This window comes from Anas platyrhynchos, chromosome 2 (assembly GCF_047663525.1).
Source record: "Anas platyrhynchos isolate ZD024472 breed Pekin duck chromosome 2, IASCAAS_PekinDuck_T2T, whole genome shotgun sequence".
Classification (NCBI taxonomy): domain Eukaryota; kingdom Metazoa; phylum Chordata; class Aves; order Anseriformes; family Anatidae; genus Anas; species Anas platyrhynchos.
In genome coordinates, this window is record NC_092588.1 from 68,995,642 (window position 1) to 69,005,803 (window position 10,162).

At 40.6% G+C, this 10,162-nt stretch overlaps 1 long non-coding RNA gene across 1 annotated transcript; it reads left to right on the forward strand.

Annotated features, from left to right (window-relative positions):
* The first annotated feature begins 601 nt into the window (after positions 1-601).
* On the forward strand, positions 602-7,795 carry LOC110353869 (uncharacterized). The gene is made up of 3 exons (XR_002405027.4): positions 602-1,021; positions 2,679-2,816; positions 7,636-7,795. It is a non-coding gene; the product is annotated as an uncharacterized lncRNA (long non-coding RNA).
* The last annotated feature ends 2,367 nt before the right edge of the window (positions 7,796-10,162 follow it).

A 10,162-nucleotide genomic window follows, 5' to 3' on the forward strand; every position in this document is an offset into this window, starting at 1 on the left:
GCAACACCTTTCTTCTTTCTCAAAATTCTAGCTCCATATTCTTTTTCCCCAACAGCAAGCAGAGGAAAAAATCTCAGTTGCAGGAGAAGAGATGTTTGTCTTATTCTGTTGCCTAATCTCATTCTAGTTAATACAATCATTAAATTATTATTAATTATTCATATTAAGATATTAACTGCATTTTATTTTACTTAGTTTTCATTTTCCAAGGAAATGAGTATTCAGAACCATTGTTTTGCTTGCCATCATCCATAAACTAGCTCTCTAGCTTTTTGCACAAGCTGTAGAATTTGGGGAAAGAGGGATCGTGATTTTTGAAAGCATTTGGGGATGACTACGCAGTCAATTTTTGGTATTGTGTTGAGTTAGCCTTTGCTAGCAGCCAAATGCCCACCCAGCTGCTCACTCCTCCTCAGCAGGACACGGGGAGAGGATAGGATGAAAACTTAGCCCAAAATAGTGGGCTAAGATAAGCACAGGGAGCTAGTTCTCATAGGCAAAACAGACTCAACTTGAGCAAAATTAATTTATTCCTAGCTTAAATAGATTTGGGTAATGAGAAACAAACCCAAACGTTAACTGACCCCTTCCCACACTACTGAAATCTTGCCACCTACATCCACTAGATGTGTTCAGTCTGTTACTGTAGAAGTTCTTGCCAGTGTCCTCAGTGTACCACCACCTGGCATTAATTACCCCAACAAGGTTCACACAGGAGCTCCTTATAAACTCAAGCCTGCCCATCTACTCTTCTTCTGAGCTATGCCACCTGTGTACGTGGCTACAGGCTTGTTCCTGCCTCATCTTTGGCAGGCCCCAAACAGACTATGAAGCTGGTTTGCTCCTTCCTTGTGTCTGGGGCTGTTCAGTGGGACCTGCTACCAGCACCTGGCTGCGTTTAGATGCTTTGGGACTGTGACCCAGGTTGGCAAGGATGCTGCCTGCACTGGGGCCACCCCTGGCTTGCCATCACTACGAGAGCAGTAAGGCCTGGCTGCTCCCTGACACCTCTTCCATAGCGGTAAGTCTTTGCTTCCTCCCTCCTGTCAGCAGGGTCGGTGATATTGCTGTGTGCAGCATTTTCTCCCTGTTTTGATTGGAAATCAAATCAGGGATAGTGGTGGGAGTGAAATTTTACATTACTGTAATCACAGGCTTACTAATTCTTTCATGAGATGGTCTAGGGACAGTGAATGCACGACTGCACAGAGGAGAGGCTGCTGGAAGGGTGGCTGAAGGGCGGCACATTTTGCAGCCTTGTGATCTTAGGTTGCTCCGAGTCCTTTGTCCACCTGCATCCTGCCTGCACTCCCACTTTGGAAGCCAGGCACTACAAATTAACCTGTAACATGTTTGCACCCAACTCCTTTATCAGATCCAGCCCTCAGACTGTTGATGCATATAACTTTTCCATCATAAGCTCACGGATGTTTTTCTCCTCAGCCAGCACTCTGATTGGGGAGCTAATTATGACTCACTGAGAGTAAATTTGCTCAGAGATGTTGTTGTCCCTCTGGGTTTCCAAAGGCAGGCCCTGCTGCTCTAGCTCTGTCAATGCCCCCGTGTGGCTCAGGCCCCAGAAATCCCCCTGACTTGTAACACTTCTGTCCATTTGGTAGACAGCACAACACCACAGACTCAGCTGCTGTCTTGGTCTCATTCCCAGTTATCAGCAATTATTTCTCTTTCATAAAGGTCCTCCAAATTTTATGTGGAGATTCTCTATTTTATTTCTCTGGCTTGTGTATCTTCACATTTACTCGATTTAAAATTCTCTGGGGCTTTTCCTTCCTTTGGAGCGTCAGAAAAACATATTTGTAAGAGTCCCTGCAGCATGCTTTGGAAGATTCAAAGAGTGTAAACTACCCAAGTGACTGAAAACTCTCTGCTACCAGGTTAGTTAAGCCCAACAGCAATCCCTCAAGGACATTTCTTACAAATCTGCCTACTCTAAGGAGAAAGTAGGCTGGATTTTTTACCACCTGTTATACCTGACATGGCAACTTCCTTGTCTTGTGCTCCTCCTGTTGGTCTAGCTAAAGTTGCTGCTTCATACTGAGGCATGAAAGCATGCAAATGACTGAACCGAAGAACCTGTGTTTGCTCCAGAAGTGCTTTTGAAAATTTTACTGATAACTTCCACCTGTTCTAACTCTCCCACCTGTATTTGAGCTGTGTAAACCCCCTACTCCCTTTAACCTGGTTTGTTGCTATTTGGCCTTGCTCAGGCATCATCCACTCCTACTATCAAGTCAAATTTGGTTTTATTTTACTTTCTATAGCCAGGGAGTATTTGTGCTCCTAACATTCATTGTTTTTAGTGTTAGTGTGTCCCATAATCTATTGAACATTTCAATGTTTATGTCCATCCTGAAGGAAAAAAAAATAAAATGCCTACATCACAGTTCACACCTGCAGGCTTTCCTTCCCAGTGTGTATAGATAGGACTCTTAGTTCCTATGTATCAGATCTAAGTACTATCTGGCAAATTGATCTCTCTTTGCTTCTTGGGCCTGCGAGTGTTTTGCATTATGATAGCCTTTGTTTTAAGAACTATTGTGTTGCTTGAATGATTTTTTTCTCTTTATGAAGGCTTTCTTTTTCCTATAAAAGGAAGCAACAGTGAACAGCTTAAACTGGTATATCTCATTTTTAATTGGTCACGTGTTTAACTTCAGGTCGGTGTAGGAATCTAAAAAAACGATGGGGACAGATGGATCCTAACTGACATTATTTGAAGTGTAACAGAAGCAGAACAAAGTGAGGATACTGTGAGAAAAGAGACAGTCCACCCCATTGTCTGCTCATTTGTCAAGGTAGGGAAAGATAAAAACGTTCAATGTAAGCTTGAGCTGTTCACTTGCACTTCTTTTTGTGGTGAATGGAAATAAAAGGCAAATTCTGGGGTGAAATTAATCTCATGCAAAGGCGTGCTTCTATTCCCACTCCCTCTCTAGTGGTCGTGAAGCATTAACAGGTATGGGTAACATTTTCATTGTAGGTTGCTCTGAAGCCTACCTGAGTTTCCACTCTGTCCATCAGTGAAATTTAGCTGGTGGCAATAGTGCCTGTTGAAGAGAGTTGTTTATCTCATAGATATAAGGGGATGCTGCTGGCAAGAACAGCTCTACCAAAGGTAAACAACAACAACAAAACACACAAAATACTAATTTTCAGATGGGGCCACAGAACTTGAAAACTCAAGTGCTGGCACTAGACAGGGAGTCAGGGACATGTGCATCCACCTGGCATAGGGCAGGGCTGCTGCTTCTGGGACTGCTGTGGTCTCGGATCAGTGTGACTCCCTAGAGTTTATGTAGGTTTGATCAGGGCACTTACAGACCTTGCTCCACGTGGGTTGATTTGAAGGCCAATATTTAAACATAGCATTATCAGAACAAAGTTATGTTGCATTGGTGTAGTTAATGCTCAGTTGTTTGAGGATGGTTCTTTTTGTGCCTTGGAGTGGTCAAGATTAGTCAGATTCAATTCCCGGTTTTGGGACAGCTTTTCTTTTAAAGCAGAATGGGAGATCTACTAGACTAAGTACTGGTTAGATGGGGACTCTGCACAGATTTCTGATATGACATTAGGTAACTCTATTTTTACTGCAAATCTGTCAAAATCTATAGCTAACTTCTCTAGGATTATGATTTGCTAAATATATATTAACAAGCACGTATAAGCTTTAAATCCATGTTTTTCCCGTCCTCTGTAGCTATGAAGTTGAGATGTAATTTTCATGTAGTTCTCAGTGTATGGAAGCTAGTAGGGAGAATGATTTAAAAATATCTGACAAACATCCGAAGAGCTGGGTGTGCTGTTTAATCTAGCTTGTTACTTGAATTCTTTAGCTGAAGAATGGAAATGTTACAGACAGAAGATAAGAAAATTTTCTCGGTGGAGAAAATGTGGCAGATGTCAGAAGCCTGTTTTAGTCTCATTAAAAGATTGTGTCAGAATTAGAAATGGTTTGTTCTCAGGGTTCTCTGTTAGCATAAGATACCCTGCTTTGTTTCTATGAAATTTAAGGCATTTAGTTTCTTGATTTATTTTTTTTCCTCTCTCAGAGGTTGGCATGGGGAAAAAAAGTGCACTGTTAAGCAGATCCAGTAACCTGCACTTTGTGTGAATAGTGAATGTGTTGTAGAGGGACAACAGGAAAACAAACAGTTCAAAGGAATTGTATACAGTACCAATGCAGCACATTTTTTGCATTTGTTACCATTTTGGAAATATTTTTTAACTCCCTGTAGGATATTGAAAATTAACAGAGAAACCATTTAACCATTTCTTAAAGCAAAAGGCAAGTTAAGGATTTTTTTTCTTATGGTTCTTTCCTTTTAGAAAAGAGTATGTTTGGACTTGTGCAGTAGCACATAGGAGTAACTAATCTAGCGATAGGAGCTAGTTTCCTGAACTGTTCAAGGTTCTATTTAAAAGTTATTGCTTAAGTGTTTTCAGATGACAACATTTCTTTTCTCCTCCTTACCTGGGTCTGTGGGATTCTGAAGCACTTTACATGAAAATATTTTGAAAGAAACAGTCTTATGAAACTAATTCACAGCATGATAAAATAAATAGAATTTTCTTTGAGTAACTGGCCACTGCTGTCATACTGGAGGCCTTGAAGCAGCGGTGGAAAAAGTGCCTTGGAAATCTTTGAGATGCTCTGAAGTAGCAGCATTTGCAAGAAAAATTCTTCTCAAGCTCTTTGTTCTGAGTGGTGCCTTCACTTTCTGATCTTGCCTTGAAAGAAATGTGATGCAGTGGTTGTTTTTACAAGTTTTGTGGTGGTGGCCCTCCCTCATCCCCTTCCCCCCAACACTTAGTGGTGTACACGTCTGACTTGAGACAGCTGAAAATTACACATCTGCATCCAAGTTACTAGTTACCATAGCGTGTCTTTACTCTCATTGGAGAGAAAGTGGCACCTCCAGAGATTTATTCCTCTGATTTCCTTTAGAAGCCAATTTGAGGATGAAATGACTTCTCTTCTTCAGATGCCTTTTGGTCTCCTTTTGCTATAAAGGGAAGCTTGGAAACAGCTCACGTGTACCTGCCTTTTAGCTGCCTGGGTTAGGTGGAGTGAATCCCCCTTTCTGCCTTGGAAGGAGCTGGATTACTGAGGTGCTTTTTTGTCCAAGGAAGCTTGTCGTTTCTTCCCAGTAAGGATGGGATAAGGAATAGCTCAGAGGAGTGAAGTTCCCTGCTTGGAAGGCACTCACAGCTGTGACAAGAACAGCCATAACTTCTAATTTGAAACAGCCTGGCTCCTAGATCATAAATTGGGCTACTCTATATCACAATGCTGTCTGTGAGTAATGTAATTCATCATTTGTTAATGAAAATTAAGTCTGTTTCTAACATTCACAAAGCACCAGGAATGAGAAATATGTTGCTTTGGAGTTCTGCTTTGGCAGCAGAGACCAAACCCAACCCTCTCCATTAATAACAGCCACGTTATGAAGCAGGGCATCTATAGCCAGGGGACAAAAATGAATTTCAGCTTGACAATACAAAGCAGTCTTCAATGTTACTGCTTTTGTGCAGTGCTGAACACCTCACCCCCTGCTAATGTTCAATCTGAGTTTTGCTTTCAGGGAAAAGTAAGGATGCTAATCTGTTGGATTATTCACCTGTTTTCGTGAATTTTGGGTGTGGAGGGAGGGTTAGAGGTACTTCCTAAGCAGAAATTCCTTCCAAATTTTCTATGATTGATGGTTATCTAAGAAATAAGTACTGTTTCACGTTGAAAAGTCACATCTGAGTTGGTTGGAAGTTCAGCAGTTGCCACCCAGAACGAGCTGTGTGCAGGAGTGGAGATGGGTAAGATCCTCTGAGGTATGAGGAGGTGCAATGAAGACATGGAGAGGTTGCAATATGATCTTAAGCAAGTGAATGATAGTTATGAACAATGTGAAAACCTTAGGGATTATTACTGACGTAGTTTTATGTGGAGTTAACTTCATGCCTGATCTTTTTTAGTTTTTAATATTAGGAGGAATGTTTTGACTTTATTGACAAAAGCCATTGGCACTAATAAAGGAAGCTAAATTGGTCTGTTTGGAGACTGAGGTCTTTTACCAGCCAAATGGTGATCATGTAGATGGAGCTTTGTTTCTAGATGACAGCAAATCCACAGCATAATGTGTGGGTTGCATGGGGAGTCTGCAGCATGCATGGAGTGTTTGTGACTGAATGGTGGCCAGTGTGGATTTTCCTTTCTCAGCTAATTTCTCCTTCCTTTTGTTTCTCTTGTTCTGAAACACTTTTCTGAGTAAGACATTGAATGGTTTTCTATCAGTTTCCCTTCTAGACTATTTGCTATGGGGGAATCCTTTTACACACAAAGAAGATTGTATTAGCATACACAGGGTGTCTGCTTGCAATCTTTACTCTGGATTTATTATTGCATTTTCCTCAGGTTTTGCCATGCTTTCCACTTTGCTAGTTTTGATAAGCTCTACTGAAATCCATTAGTTGAAGGAGGTGGCTTTCCTAATGACTTATGCACCATCTGTTATTTTACTTTCAGTTTAGTGTAGCTTTTATTTGTAATTTAGTAAGTTCTGCAGATATCCGCTGCTTTAATTATAATGAAATGTGTAATTCCTTCACAATCTATCTTCAAACTGGGGGTTATTTAGTACCGTAAACCATCTTGGTTTTTATCACACAGCGGTGCACAAGGTAAGACCAGAGAATGATAATGGTCCCTTTCCAACTGCAAAGACTCTGTTTGTTTTTCAGTTACCTTATAATACTGCTGCTCACGATCACTATTTTTGTTTATTGAATGCTAAAACACCTTGGTTTGAAACACTGCAACGTGAAGAAGGGAAAGTGTTGCAAATCTAAAATTGTGCAGCTCCTATTGAACCTGCTGGCTCTTAGAATGTGTTAATTGCACATGAAATATTGAATAGACCACGTGTGCTTAGAAAGAGATCTGATTAACACTTCCTCAAATGATCGTTCTCAAAGGTGAATTGCGCATTAAGCGTGCAGCAATTTCTGTCTCTCCTACTTGCATACAGGAACAAACAAGTTGTAGGCTTTCCATTGCTTTTTCCTTGGCTGTATTACCATGATGTATGGCAGAAATAATTTTTGCCAGGAACGCTTCCTGTGAGGTTTAGCTTTGAAGTGGCTTTCCATTTCCCTGATTTGTTTAAAGTTGAATCCCAGAATCACAGTGTGTATTCCAGAAGTGTCCATCCTGCCTCCTCTCAGTTGTATAACATCGCCAGTGACAGAGGGGGCACTGTGTATGCCAATGTGAATTATTTAGCTGTTTATGCTGCTGACTTATGATGGTACTACGCTTAGTGCATAATTGGCAAAAACTTACAGGCTCCAAGGTAAAAGCTGTTGAGATGTAGAAGGTATTTATTGCAGTTTCATTGTTTGCTTTATTTTCAGGTGTCACTGACCTCAAGTCATCTTGAGTCATTCTAGAGAAGGAACGTGACCTTCTCCTTCTCAATTCTACGTTAGGTCCCCTTGAATGCTTTACTGCACAGCAGTTCAGCTCTTGAAGGGATAATTACCTCAAGTAGTAAATCCCACCTAAATTGAATTTGATCAATTTTTTTCCCTGTATCGAGCTGCCTAATTATTGTTTTCCCACAGGCACGAGCCAAACCACTTCATTTCCTCTCCATCCGTGATAATAGTGAAGGTTCTGAGATCTTCGCTGCTTTAATTATAGTGAAATGTGCAATTCCTTCACCAGCCAACAGACAGCAAGTCCCACCTCATGCGGCAGTCAAGAACTACCTGCTCTTTCATGGTGAGCATTTACTGTGCTTGATGAACTGGAGGAGCACGTGTTTGGAAAGCCAAGCCTGGGCCACAGGCCGCACACAAAATTTGGGTCTTAGGGTGTGAATACTGAGGCTGATACCTTTCATAGGCTGTGCCCTTGTGCTAGGAAGGTGACAGCAGCTATCTTTTTTCCCTTTGTGCAAATTTTCTGCAGTTTACAGGCAGGTTGCCAGAGTAAGTCCTCCAGTTGAAGTAGGTTGCAAATAACAGCACTCTTGTTAGAATATGTAGCAAATTGGTTTATTCTAGTCCTTAATCTACATAATTAGGGTGGAAATGAGAGTAATAAATATACTTAAGTGTTTGGAAATGACTTTCTTCCTGAAGATTTTTCACAGGATGGAAATTAGGATTAATTCTAGAGGAGGAGAACTGACCTTAAAAGGCCCATTGTAATTGACCTTAAAGCCACAATTCTTTTTAGTTAGTGAGAAACAATTTCTAAAATGTAATTGAAAAGATCGATGAAACTTGGCTCAAGTTATAATAATATTGATAGTGCTCCCTCTCCCCTCCCCCAAATTCTCTTCATTTACATAGGCATGTTAAAACCAGACAAATGTCTGTTTCTTCTGTAGTGGGCAGTGGTGAAGTCCAAGAGGCAAAATTGGTTTGAAAGGTGTGCATTAGTATTTACCATTTCTTTTTTTTTCCATTTCATTTGTCCTTGTTTCACCTGCCTGAAAAGCTCAGAATAGTGTGTTGACTGGGAGATACAAAGGACGTGCAATTAATCACTTTTCCATTACATGAAAGTTGTAGAAAGCCCCATTTATGCAGCTTAGTATTTTTGAGTGCTTTGATGTATCTTTTTTTTTTCTTCAATTGTATCAAATAAGGCTTCACAATTACTCTTTGAATAACACCGAGTTTTGAAATCTTGTTCATCATGCTGCAATACAATTCAAATCATGAGCAAGCCTTCTCTTGATGTCTGTAATCTCTTTTTTATTACTATTATAGCTGGGGTCTCCACTGAACTTCATCCTATTTAAGAGTACTTCTTGCACAGATCCTGAAAACCTTCTTTTAAATGTTTTTCTTGTAAAAAGTTTACCCTCTGTAATAAATTTATTGAATTAGGATTCAGTTGCAGCTCAATCTGGCCATCTATTTTGGTGCTTTTATGTACCTACAAAGTAGGAAAACGTTGCATCTTTGTCTTATGGAAGTTTGTCTCCTCTCATGGCAAAATAAAGGCTAGTGCATGCTGTTGCCATACAGGTGAATTGAGAATAGGTGAAAACTTGAAGATCCGTTTCCAAACCCTATATCCTGAAATCAGACCTGGAGAGGGAAAGCAGGTGAGGTTTGCATGTCGGCCTCTTCAGGGTTATTCTGGCTAAGCAAAATGGTGCCCTTGCTGCAGCATGTTTCTTTTCACTGCCTGAGAATGCTCTTTCCCTATTTTTATCCCTTTAAAAAATTCTTTTAAAAGGGCACTTTAATTACTCTATAAGGAGTAGCAGCTGCTGGAACAACTAAAAGCTGTTTCTGTGTAAGTTCTCGTTCGCTGCAGGAAGCAATGGACTGCAGGCTGCGCTTCCTGCTGCTCCTGCGGGGTCTGCCAGGCTCCTCCCTTTGGGGATCTCGTTTTTCAGCCATTTTTATTGTAAACAGACAGAAATTGGGATGGTCTGTTAAAGCTGACGTGGTGCCCTTTGCTTGGGATTTTATATATGTAGGCTATTTGGTGTGACAAGAGTTAACAGTGTTACGGCCCAATATTTGTTCTGTTAATAGCAGTATCAGCTCTGCTTCAGAGTTGGCTCTTCTTCTCTTGATTTTTTTTTTCCCCTTCACTTTTGTCCATTTATATTTTAACAACGTGTAGGGTGTGTGTGTATATATATATATGCCTACGTATGTATATGCACACACATGGACATGCATAAGCATGCAAGTTTCAATACCTACGTGCAGATGCCTCCAAATCCATCAGTGTTTATTCACAGAAAATTCCTGTCTTGGTGAACAGATGCATTATCTTGAAGTACAAATCCTGACCTGTAAAGGCATTTCACACACAGCACTGATATTCAATTGCTTTGAGTAAACCCATAACCCTTCTTTAAGAGTGAACAGCAACTCTTAAGGACAGATAAAGAAAATGAAGGCAGAAACCACTTGAAAATCATGTTGGTGGAGTGTCTCTGAAGAGGTTCCTAGTTGGTAATTGTACAGGAGACTGGGCAGGTCAGCTAGTAGCACCCCTGAGTTTGGGGGAATAGCAGGAATCTCTTTAGTAGCTATGAATTTGTGTAATTTTTCAGGTTGCAGAAAAAGCCTCAAATGAAAATTTTCCCTATGAGCCCATAATTAAATCTTTCCT